Raw genomic sequence first — 13,150 nt, 5'->3', positions numbered from 1 at the left:
TGCTGGGACTGGACAGCTACATGTAAAAGAATGAAATTAGAATATTCTCTAACACCACACACAAAAGTAAACTCAAAATGGATTAAAGATCTAAATGTTAGACCAGATACTCTAAAACTCCTAGAGGAAATCATAGGCCAAACACTCTTTGACATAGATTACAGCAATATTGTTTTGGATATACTTCCTAGAGTAGTGAAAATAAAGACAAAAATAAATAAATAGGATCTAATTAAACTTAAAAGATTTTACACAGCAAATGAAACCATAAACAAAATGAAAAGACAACCTACAGAATGGGAGAAAATATTTGCAAACCATGTGACTTAAAAGGGGTTAATATACAAAAAATATAGACAGCTCATATAGCTCAATATCCAAAAAAAAAAAAAGAACACACACAACCTAATCAAAAAATGGGCAGAAGACCTAAACAGACATTTCTCCAAAGAAGACATACAGATGGTCAACAGGCACATGAAAAACACTCAACATCACCGCACACCAATCAGAATGACCATCATCATAAAGTCTACAAAAAGTAAATGTTGGAGAGGGTGTGGAGAAAAAGGAACCCTGTTATACTGTTGACAGGAATGTAAATGGTGCAGCTACTATGGAGAACAGTATCCAGTTCCTTATAAAACTAAAACTAGAGCTACCATATGCAGTAAGTCCCCTACACACATACTTTCAAGTTGCAAACTTTCAAAGATGTGAACCTGTGTTCACATGTCAAATCACGTAAGCTAGTTCATATATCTGGCTTACATTGTCATGTGTGTGTACCCTCTACACACACATGGTTGTGCTTTTGTGTACTTTACTGTACAGTACTGTATAGAGTACAGTAGTACAGTATCTTTATTTCAAGCCCAGGATGTCCCAAAGCAAGGGTAAAAGCAGCAGTGATGTAGCTGGTACCTCTGTACTTTTCTAGGTACTATACTGTAAGATTAAAAATGTTTTCTTTATTTTTTGTGTTTTTTTATGTATTATTTGTGTGAAAAGTATTATAAACCTATTACAGTACAGTACTATATAGCTGATTGTGTTAGTTGGGTACCTAGGCTAACTTTGTTGGACTTACAATCAAGTTGGTTTTATGAACGCACTCTCAGAAAAGAACTCATTCATATGTAGGGGACTTACTGTAATCCTGCAATCCCACTCCTGGGCCTATATATGGGGAAAAACATAATTTGAAAGAGACATGCACTCCACTGTTCATTGCAGCACTATTTACAATAGCCAAGACAAGGAAGCAATCTAAATGTCCCTCAACAGATGAATGGATAAAGAAGATGTGGTACATATATATACAATGGAATATTACTCAGTCATAAAAAAGAATGAAATAATGCCATTGACGGCAACATGGATGGACCTAGAGATTATCATACTAAGTGAAGTAAGCCAGACATAGACAAATATCATATGATATTGCTTATATGTGGAATCTTAAAAAAATGTTACAAAAGATCTTAAATATAAAACATAAATAGACACACAGACTTAGAAAACAAACTTATGGTTACCAAAGAGGAAAGTGGAGGGATAAATTAGGAGTTTGGGATTAACATATACACACTACTACATATAAAATAGAAAACCAACAAGGACCTACCGTATAATGCATGGAACTATACTGAATATTTTGTAATAACCTATAAGGGAAAAGAATCTGAAAAAGAATATATATATATATATATATATATATATATATATATATATATATATATATATATATATAAAACTGAATCCCTTTGCTGCACACCTGAAACTAACACATCATCGTAAATTAACTATATTTCAATTTAAGTAAAATCATGTAATCATCTCAATTGATGTAGAAAGAGCATTTGATAAAACTCTACATCAATTTAAGATTAAAAAAAAACTGAACAAGATGAGTATAGGGGGAATATACTCCAACATCATAAAAGTCATATATGACAAACTCACAGCTAACATAACACTCAATGGTGAAAAGCCAAAAGCTTTTCCGCTAAGATCAGGAACAAGACAAGGATGCCCACTCTTGCCACTTTTATTCAAAATAGTATTGGATGTTGTAGCCTCAGTAATCAGACAACAGAAAGAGATAAATGCATCCAATTTGGACAGGAAGAAGCAAAACTGTCACTATTTGCAAATGACATGATACTATATATACAAAACCCCAAAGACTCCAGCAAAAATCCTTTTATAATTAATGAAGAATTCAGTAAAGTCAAAGGGTACAATATTAATATACAAAAATATGTTGTATTTCTATACACTAACAGCAAAGTATCAGAAAGAGAAATTAGTAAAATAATTTCATTCACAATTGCATCAAAATGGATAAAATACCTCAGAATACATCTAACCAAGGAATTAAAAGACCTGTACTCAAAAACTATAAGACATTGATGAAAGAAATTGAAGACAATGCAAATAAATAGAAAGATATACCATATCATGGATTGGAAGAATTAATATTGTTAAAATGTTCATACTACAAAAAGCAATCTAAAGATTCAGTGCAATATATATGGAATCTTTAAAAAAATTGTCTGAAGAACTTAGGGGCAGGACAGGAATAAAGATGCAGATGTAGAGAATGGACTTGAGGACATGGGGTGGGGGTAAGTGTAAGCTGGGACAAAGTGAGAGAGCAGCATGGACATATATACACTACCAAATGTAAAATAGATAGCTAGTGGGAAGCAGCTGTATAGCACAGGGAGATCAGCTTGGTTCTTGTGACCACCTAGAGGGGTGGGATAAGGAGGGTGAGAGGGAGACACAAGAGGGAGTGTATACATGTATACGTATAGCTGATTCACTTTGTAATACAGCAGAAACTAACACAACAATGTAAAGCAATTATACTACAATAAAGATGTTTATATATATATACATATACATATACATATATATATATATATATATATATATATACCAATTGCACATTTCATGGATCTGGAACAAATATTCCTAAAATTTGTAAGGAACAACAAAGACCACATAAATGATTTTTATAATCATATTACTTAAATATAAAGACTTAAATGTAAGGCATGAAACCTTAAACTTCTAAAAGGAAACGTAAGCAGGACACTCTTTAACATCAGTCATTTTGTTTTTTTGAGATCTATCTCCTCTGGCAAGAGCAACAATAGCAAATATAAATGGACTACATCAAACTAAAAAGCTTTTGCAAAGCAAAGGAAATTATAAACTAAACAAAATGGTAACTTACTGAATGTTCAAAAATATTTACAAAGGATATATCTTTTTTTTTTTTTTGGCAGTATGTGGGCCTTTCACTGTTGTGGCCTCTCCCGTTGCGGAGCACAGGCTCCGGACCTGCAGGCTCAGCGGCCATGGCTCATGGGTCCAGCCACTCCATGGCATGTGGGACCTTCCTGGACTGGGGCACAAACCTGTGTCCCCTGCATCAGCAGGCGGATTCTCAACCACTGCACCACCAGGGAAGCCCACAAAGGATATATCTGATAAGAGGTTAACATGCAAAATATGTTCATAACTCATTTAACTCAATATCAAAAAAACAACAATCCAATTAAAAAAATGGAGAGAGGATCTGAATAGACATTTTTTTTCCAAAGAAGACATACAGGTTGTCAACAGACACATGAAAAGATGCTCAACATCCTTAATCATCAGGGAAATGCAAATCAAAACTATGAGATATCACCTAATACTTGTGAGAATGGCAACCATCAAAAGGATAAAAAAAAATGTTTGGGGAGGATGTGGAGAAAAGAAAACCCTAGTACACTGTTAGTGGGAATATAAATTGGTGCAGTCTCTATGAAAAACAGGATGAAGCTTCCTCCAAATGTTGAAAATAGAACTACCATATGATCCAGCAATTCCACTTCTGGGTATTTATCCAAAAAAATCTAAAACACTAATTCAAAAATATATATGCACCGACATGTTCATTGCAGCATTATTTATAATAGCCAAAATATGGAAACAACCTAAGTGTCCACTGATGGATGAATGGATAAAAAAGATGTGATATATATATATATATATATATATATATATATATTCACACACACACACATATACATACAGTGGAATATTATTCAGCCATAGAAAAGAAGGAAATCCTGTCATTTGTAACAACATGGATAAACCAGGAGGACATTATACTAAGTGAACTAAGTCATACAGAGAAAAATAAATACCATATGATCTCTCTTAAATGTGAAATTAAAAAAAAATAAACTAAAAATAAAGCAAGTACATAGATACAGAGAACAGCTTAGTGGTTTTAAGAGGTTGGGGGGTGATGGGAGAGATGGGAGAAATGGCTAAACTTTTCTTTTTAGTTTAGTTTAAATAAATTGAATAGAAATTTTAAAAATAAGACATTCATTTTTATGTTTTCCCACCTTTTGTATATTATGAAAAAAGCTGCTATAAATATTCATATACATATTTTTGTGTGAACATAGGCTTTTATTTCTCTGGGACAAATGTTCAAAAGTGTGATTGCTGGGTTGTATGGTGGTTGCACATTTAATTTTTTAAGAAGCTGACGAACTATTTTTCAGAGTGGCTATACCATTTTACATTCACCATCTGTAAAGTATGGGTTATCCAGTTTGTCCACATCCTTCCAACAATTTGGTGTTGTCACTCTTTTTTCAAAGCCACCTTGATATGCATTCAGTGATGTTTCATTGTAGTTTTAATTCACAATTCTCTTCTAGCTAATGATGTTGAACAACGCTTCATGTGCTTATTTTCAATTTTGTATGTTATCCTATGAGATGTCTCTTCATGTCTTGACCATTTCTAATTAGACTTTTTTAAGCATTTGAGTCTTTATATAGTTCTTTATATGTTCTAAAAACAAGAACTTTTATGAATATATGGTTTGCAAACATTTTTCTCCCAGTCTATAGCTTATCTTTTCACCCCATTAACAAAGTCACAGAGCAAAAGTTATAAAGTTTGATGAAGTACAACTTATTAATTTTACCTTTTATGGATCATCCATTTCATATCAAGTCTGAGAACTCCGCATGGCCCTAGATCCTGAAAAATGTGTCCCAGTTTTTCTAAAAGTTTTATAGTTTAACATTTTATAATTAAGTCTGTGATACATTTTAGGCTAATTTTTGTATGAGATGTGAGGTTGAATCAAGGTTCTTTTTTTTTTTTTTGCCTATAGTGTCCAAGTATTCCATCACCACTTGTCAAAAAGACTATCTTTCCTACATTAAATTGCTTTGCACCTTTGTAAAAAAAAAAATCGACTAGGCATATCATTTTAGTTCTAGTCCTCGGTTCTCTCTTTTGTTACATTGATCAATATGTCTACCCCTCCACAATATCACACTCTGTTGATTACTGTAGCAATATAAGTAATTCTTAACATAAGATAGGGTGATTATTCCCATTGTATTTTACTTTTCAAAATTATTTTGGCTATTCTAATTCCTTTGCCTTTTTGCATAAATTTTAGAATAAGCTTCTCAACGTCTACCAAAATTTGCTTGGATTTTAATGGGCATTACGTTAAACCTGCAGGTTACATTGGGGAGAATTGACATCTTTACTATGCTGAGTCTTCCAGTCTATGAACACAATATGTCTCTCCATTTATCTTCTTTGATTTATTTCATCAGCATTTTCTTCTTTTCAGCATACAGATCCTGTACATGTTTTATTAGATTGATATCTACTTTTAATTTTTTGGAGTGAAAGTGTATAGTACTGTGTATTTTATTTCAGTTTTCACATGTTTGATGCTAGTATAGATAATATGCTTTGAAACACTCAATATGATATCTCTTCATTATAACATATTTTGACACCAGAATTTATTCATCCTATGGTGCATCCACGTAGCTGCAGTAGCACTGTTTTTCCTTTTTACATCATTTGCTTAAACACTTAATAAATTGTTATGCAGGAGACAAATGGAAAAGAAATAAAGATTGAAATTACTCTTACTAAAAGTATAAAAGTCTTCTGAAAGTCCACAGATTTTCCATGAGATACATGCTAACAGTATTACTTATTCTCAAATAGTCTTACCTCTTTACAGCTGTTTATACATACAACACATTTGCTTAAATGTGCATAAAGACAATGTTCTCTTAATGTTCAGCCTTCAATTTTAAAATATTTTCAGTCATTTGTTTGACAAGGCACAGTTATGGATCAGTTTGTTTTCACTGATGAGTAAATTTGAAATTAATACATACTATATGACTTAAAAATTAATAACTTTTAGAGACAATTGGTTTTGAAGTATCTAAACAGAAAAGAAAAAAAATATTTACTATGTTTGAAACATCAAAATATTCATTAAATTCTGTGTACTTACACATTTATTTGACATGTTAATTTTGTTTTTTGAAAAAGATTGAGTCCATTTATTGGCACATGCTATTTCCTGTGGGGGTGGTGTGAGAGGTCTAATTGTAAGAGAGAAAAGTGTGAGCTTAACCCTTTAAGTCCAGACATACAGAGCTAAGTCATATCCAGGGATGCCCAGTGGAGATATAGCTTGGTTGATTAAAAAATAGGAGCTTGGCTGGAAAGGTGGGTAGGTTTCCCAGGAAAGTAGAATAACACAACACAGCTTTACCCAGGTTTCAAAGAACCAGAGGCACAAAGAAGCCTGAGTTGCCCTCTCGCCAAAAGTGAAAGGGTCTTCATCCTTTAGCTGCAAGCCCCTGAGGACTGATGGGCTTGTTCATTCTGTCTTTGGAAAGAAGTAGTCCTGTCTCTATCCACCTGACTAATCCCAGGGACCAGCTAGGAAGAGGTTTGCATTGGGAAGGTCAAGAAGGTAGAGCAAAGAATCCCCAATGACATTTTATAGTTGAATGAGACCTCTGTTCTCAACACAGAGTGTTCGTGTCATTTGCTCTGGCTCTGTTCTAGGCAGGAACAGAGAATGTGACTTAGGCTTGTCTTTGGAATTTTATTTTTTCCGAGGCTTGAAGGTATGGAAGTAGCATCAACTGCATACTGCCCATACTACATGTTAAATTTGAACTCACTGAATACGGCATCCTATTTTAAAGAGCTTTTAGAGTAAAATAAGCATGAGACTACACAATCCAAAGGTGTTTAAAGTTTCAGGAATTCAGGAACACATTTACTTGATTTCATTTTTGTATTTAGAGATAGATTTTTAGAGCTATAAAGAAAGTTGGAGGATGCTATGGTCTGAAAGTTTGTATCCTCCCAAAATTCGTATGTTGAAATCCTAATGTCCAATATGATGATATTAGGAGGTGGGGCCTTTGGAAGGTAATCAGGTCATAAGAATGGAGCCCTTATGCATGGGATTAGTGTCTTTATAAAAGAGGCATCAGAGAGATCGCTTTCCTTTCCACCATGTGAGAACACAAAAAGAATGCCCTATCTATGAACCAGGAAGAGAATTACATTGACTGAAAAAATGCAAGACATGAGAGCTGTAAGATTCAATTTTATTGGGGGACATACTGACGACTATAGATGGGAGATAGCTCTGAGGAACTGCTTCAAAGAGGTAAGGGAAGAGCCAGTATATAGAGAAGTTTCTTTTGGCTGGGAAATACCTGGGGTCAAGAATACGTCTTGGTAAAATGTCATGGCTAGTAATGAAGATTAGATATCTCAGTTAATGATTTTAGTGCTTTTCTATGTATGAGAAGATGCAAGAATCTGGAGTCATCGAAATGCTTCCATAGATATGCATCTTAGCTATTTAGGGGCCTGTATATCCAAAAGCACAGAATATTTCATCCTATTTTTTCCATCCTGAATTTCCTTCAGGGTACACTGTTGGTGGGTGACCGCAGTGGCTAATGATATGATTCTTGTAGAACTGAAATGGCAGGTAACATTTTTGTTTACAGTGCCCCCTGTTTGTGATAAATTTCACCGAAATTTGGGAGGCATTTCATGACTAATTTGTCCCATGGTGCTAGGAAAGCTCATTCCTAGGTCAGATGAGGATTAATTTGATATGCCACACAATGGGCTATTTCTGGATTAAGCCCTGTTAATAACTTAAAAAGTATCTGGATCATCTCTCTTACTAGTCCATTGTTATCCAGAAACTTTTCCCTTGTTGATTCTTCCATATCTAGAATTGCACTATTACAATTAATTATATATAGAACTATATATGTTCACTATCATATATACATTCATATATATGTTCATCATATATACATTCAGCCATCATTACTTTTGTCAGAGACTTGTATGCACAATGGGTAATGTAAGAAACAATAATCTTATAAAATAGACAGTGTATAAGTAATATAGTTAGTAGAACTCGTAAGGTCATAAGTAAATATTTAAGCCAAGAACTTCCATCAGGTGTGCCCAGTATATCCCCAATCATCTGACACAGTCTGTCCCATACCAATCCCTTTCTTTAAAGGCAATGATATACAATGGAGAAAAGGTAATCTCTGTAACAAGTGGTGTTGGGAAAGGTGGACAACTACATGTAAATCAATGAAGTTAGAACACTCTGTCACACCATATACAAAAAATAAACTCAAAACAGTTTAAAGAACTAAATGACATGACACCATAAAACTCCTAGGGAGCATAGGCAAAACATTCTCAGACATAAATCATAGCAATACTTAGATCAGTCTCCCAAGGCAAGAGAAAAAAAAGCAAAAAACTAATGAGACCTAATTAAAATTAAAAGATTTTGCACAGCAAAGGAAACCATAAAAAAAAGAAAAGACAACCTACAGAAAGGGAGAAAATATCTGCAAACAATGTAACCAAAAAGGGGTTAATATCCAAAATATGCAAACAGCTCACACAACTCAATATCAAAAAAACATACCAATCAAAAAATGAACATAAGACCTAAATAGACATTTCTCCAGAGAAGACATACAGATGGCCAACAAGCATGTGAAAAGGTGCTCAACATCACTAATTATTAGAGAAATGCAAATCAAAACCACAATGAGGTATCACCTTACACTTATCAGAATGTATATCATTAAAAAAAAGTCTACAAATAATAAATGCTGGAAAAGGTGTGGAGAAAAGGGAACCCTCCTACCCTGTTGGTGGGAATGTAAATTGGTGCAACCACTATGGAAAGCAGTATGGAGATTCCTTAAAAAACTAAAAATAGAGCTACCATAAGATTCAGCAATCCCACTCCTGGGCATATATCCAAAAAAGATGAAAACTCTAATTCGAAAAGATACATGCACTCCAATGTTCATAGCAGCACAATTTACAATGACCAAGACACAGAAATAACCCAAGTGCCCATTAACAGACAAGTGGCTTAAGATGATCATACAATAGAATATTTCTCTGCCATAAAAAAGAATGAAATATTGCCATTTGCAACAACCTGCATGGACCTAGAGAGTACATTCTAAGTGAAGTAAGTCAGAAAAGACAAGTGTTATATGATATCACTTATATGTGGAATCTAAAAAATAATACAAATGAATCTATATATAAAACAGAAACAGACTCACAGACATAGAAAACAAACTTATGGTTACCGAAGATGAAAGGGGGTGGAAATTAGGAGTATGAGATTAACAGATACAAGCTGTTATACATGAAATATATAAGCAACAAGGATTTATTATGTAGCACAAGGAACTATATTCAATGCCTTGTAATAACCTATAATGGAAAATAATGTGAAAAATATGTCTATCTATATATAACAATTACTTGGCTCTACACCTGAAACTAACACAATATTGTAAATCAACTATACTGGCATTGTTCATAAGGCACTCAGCCTAATTTTCTAGTGTTAATGGACTGATTATCTTTAGTATGATTTAATTGTTCCCAACATGTGGTGGGGAGGCTTAAATAACCATAGCATGGTTTTAGCCATATAAATCCATCTCATAACTGAGAGACAGTCCTTCCGTAATCAGGAAGTTATGTTCTTGAGCTTGAGAAATCTTTAAAGAAAATTCATATATATGACCATGGTCAAAGAAAGTATGATTGTATGGTCATGTGGGGGGGGGATGCAATCTAGTAATATCAATAGTTGCCTGAACAGAACTGTAACTTCTTTCTTCTAGAACAAACTTCCTAAGTGCCACTCAGTTACAGCCTTTGACAGTAGAAATCCACCAAGATAACACCGAAGTGCTGGATGTAGGTAATTGACCATAAAGCCAACAATTGGATTAATTTATAAAATTTGCATAGGATTGTGCCCATGATAGAAAAACATTTGATTCATGTGCAATCATCCAAAATATCAAAAAATACTATAAATAATTATATAGGTCATGTCTGGAATCTTGGGATAGCTGTCTGCTTCTGATGTTGTCTGCCTCTCGTCCTAGGGTGGGTATAATTTATCCTCTGTTTGACCATTGTTTTAAGGTTATTTTGAGGTCAGCAGTCCTCTCTATAGGCCAGTACAGTGCAGGGGCCCTTTTAAGTGGGAAATATGAATGCAAGGCTCAGTTCCCTTCATGCTTGTTGTGCATGACCTAGTCAAGAGTACCTGATAATGGTCCTTCAATCTAGGCTGGAGAGAGCGCTTTAAATGATGTATTTTCCAGTATGCATAATCTCCTGTTGCAGGACATGAAGCACCTGATCCTCATCCAAAAAATAGTTTACTGTGATAAGCTTCAGAAACTTAGAATGTTCTTTTAATAATTCAATTAAACTTTACAATAATGTTACACGGCAACATACAGCCATCTTAGAAGTGAGTCTTAGGAAGTAAATAAAAAATGTCAAAGAAATTAAGAACACTAGAACTTAATATCTACTGAAACATAAGTACTTTTTCTCTGTAAAGTTACCCTTATTTCTACCAAATGTAGCCAAATTAAGACTATTTTGTTTTCAAAATGTCTGGTTTCAATAAACTTGGTCTGATAATTTTTATAAATGTAATTGACCATATAGGCTCTTTTGAATTGGCTGTGCTGGAAATTCTCATAAGGAATCTCAGACTGAACTTTTAAAATGCTTCACAAGGCCGGGAAAGCCACACAGAGGACTTGCCATCAGATTTTTCATTAGAATTCTTTAATTTCTTACCCAGTTCAGTGGTATGATCCAAAAGTTATCAGAAACTTGTTCTTGTCAATGAGTCCTTTTTTGAATGTTTTTGAAGATTAAGAATTTTTGTAAAAGCATCAGAGGTAAAACAATAACTGTCTATAAATGACAGAATACTTAAAAACACACCATTAAAGATCTGATTACAATGCAAGTGCCAAAGAAATTCGGTAATTTTTGTGACACACAATATTAAAATAATAATTAGAATTAAAACTGATGACATTATATCAGGACACATTTAAATTTTAGAAATTTCATATAATTTCTAGAACATTTATATTAATGACATCTATCCATATAACATAACCTAAGAAGGTTTATCATCATTCATTGAACATTTCCCATGTAATTTGACAACACAAATAAGCCTAATTAGTTTAGTATCTCTCTTTCAGATGTTTCCAGGGCCCTCTGTAGCATCACAAAATTAGCTAGAGGTCAAAAGAACTTCACTTAGAATTTGATTTGGAAAGATAATCAAAGATATCAAAGTTTAGAAACACTTGGTCAAATAGGATCATAGTCCACTGTGAACCAATACTTAGTTATCCACCCAAGTAAAGTGACAAAAGATTTCAAAGGCAAATACAGAATGTTACAACACATACCTTAAAAGGTAAAGAAACTTTTAAATCTGTTGTGAAGACCATATCAATATTCCATTAACACTTTGTTCTTGGACTTCCCTGGTGGCGAAGTGGTTAAGAATCTGCCTGCCAATGCAGAGGATACGGGTTTGAGCCCTGGTCCGGGAATATTCCACGTGCTGTGGAGCAACTAAGCCCGTGCGCCACAACTACTGAGCTTGCACTCTAGAGCCCGCGAGCCACAACTACTGAAGCCCTCGCGCCTAGAGACCGTGCTCCACAACAAAAGGAGCCACTGCACTGAGAAGACTGCACGCCACAACAAAGAGTAGCCCCCACTTGCAGCAACTAGAGAAAGCCTACAAGCAGCAATGAAGACCCAATGCAGCCAAAAAGAAATTAATTAATTTTAAAAATTAAAAAATGAAACTTTGTTCTCTTTTTTTTTATTGGGTTATAGCTGTTTTACAAGGTTGTGTTCATTTCTACTGTACAGAGAAGTGGAGTCCCCTGTGCTATAAAAAGATAACTAATAAAAACTTTGTTCTTTTATTTTTTTATTTTTATTTTTAACATCTTTATTGGGGTATAATTGCTTTACAATGGTGTGTTAGTTTCTGCTTTATAAAAAAGTGAATCAGTTATACATATGTTCCCATATCTCTTCCCTCCTGAGTCTCCCTCCATCCCAACCTCCCTATCCCACCCCTCCAGGCGGTCACAAAGAACCGAGCTGATATCCCTGTGCTATGCGGCTGCTTCCCACTAGCTATCTACCTTACGTTTGGTAGTGTATATATGTCCATGCCTCTCTCTCTTTGTCACAGCTCACCCTTGCCCCTCCCCATATCCTCAAGTCCGTTCTCCAGTAGGTCTGTGTCTTTATTCCTGTCTTACTCCTAGGTTCTTCATGACATTTTTTCCCTTAAATTCCATATATATGTGTTAGCATACGGTATTTGTCTTTCTCTTTCTGACTTACTTCACTCTGTATGACAGACTCTAGGTCTATCCACCTCATTACAAATAGCTCAATTTCATTTCTTTTTATGGCTGAGTAATATTCCATTGTATATATGTGCCACATCTTCTTTATCCATTCATCCGATGATGGGCACTTAGGTTGTTTCCATCTCTGGGCTATTGTAAATAGAGCTGCAATGAACATTTTGGTACATGACCCTTTTTGAATTTTGGTTTTCTCAGGGTGTATGCCCAGTAGTGGGATTGATGGGTCATATGGTAGTTCTATCTGTAGTTTTTTAAGGAACCTCGATACTGTTCTCCATAGTGGCTGAACCAATTCACATTCCCACCAGCAGTGCAAGAGGGTTCCCTTTTCTCCACACCCTCTCCAGAATTTATTGTTTCCAGATATTTTGATGATGGCCATTCTGACTGGTGTGAGATGATATCTCATGGTAGTTTTGATTTGCATTTCTCTAATGATTAAGGATGTTGAGCATTCTTTCATGTGTTTG

Source organism: Orcinus orca, chromosome X, assembly GCF_937001465.1.
Source record: "Orcinus orca chromosome X, mOrcOrc1.1, whole genome shotgun sequence".
NCBI classification, from domain to species: domain Eukaryota; kingdom Metazoa; phylum Chordata; class Mammalia; order Artiodactyla; family Delphinidae; genus Orcinus; species Orcinus orca.
The sequence above is the reverse complement of the archived record's forward strand: the minus strand, read 5'-3'. Positions refer to the sequence as shown.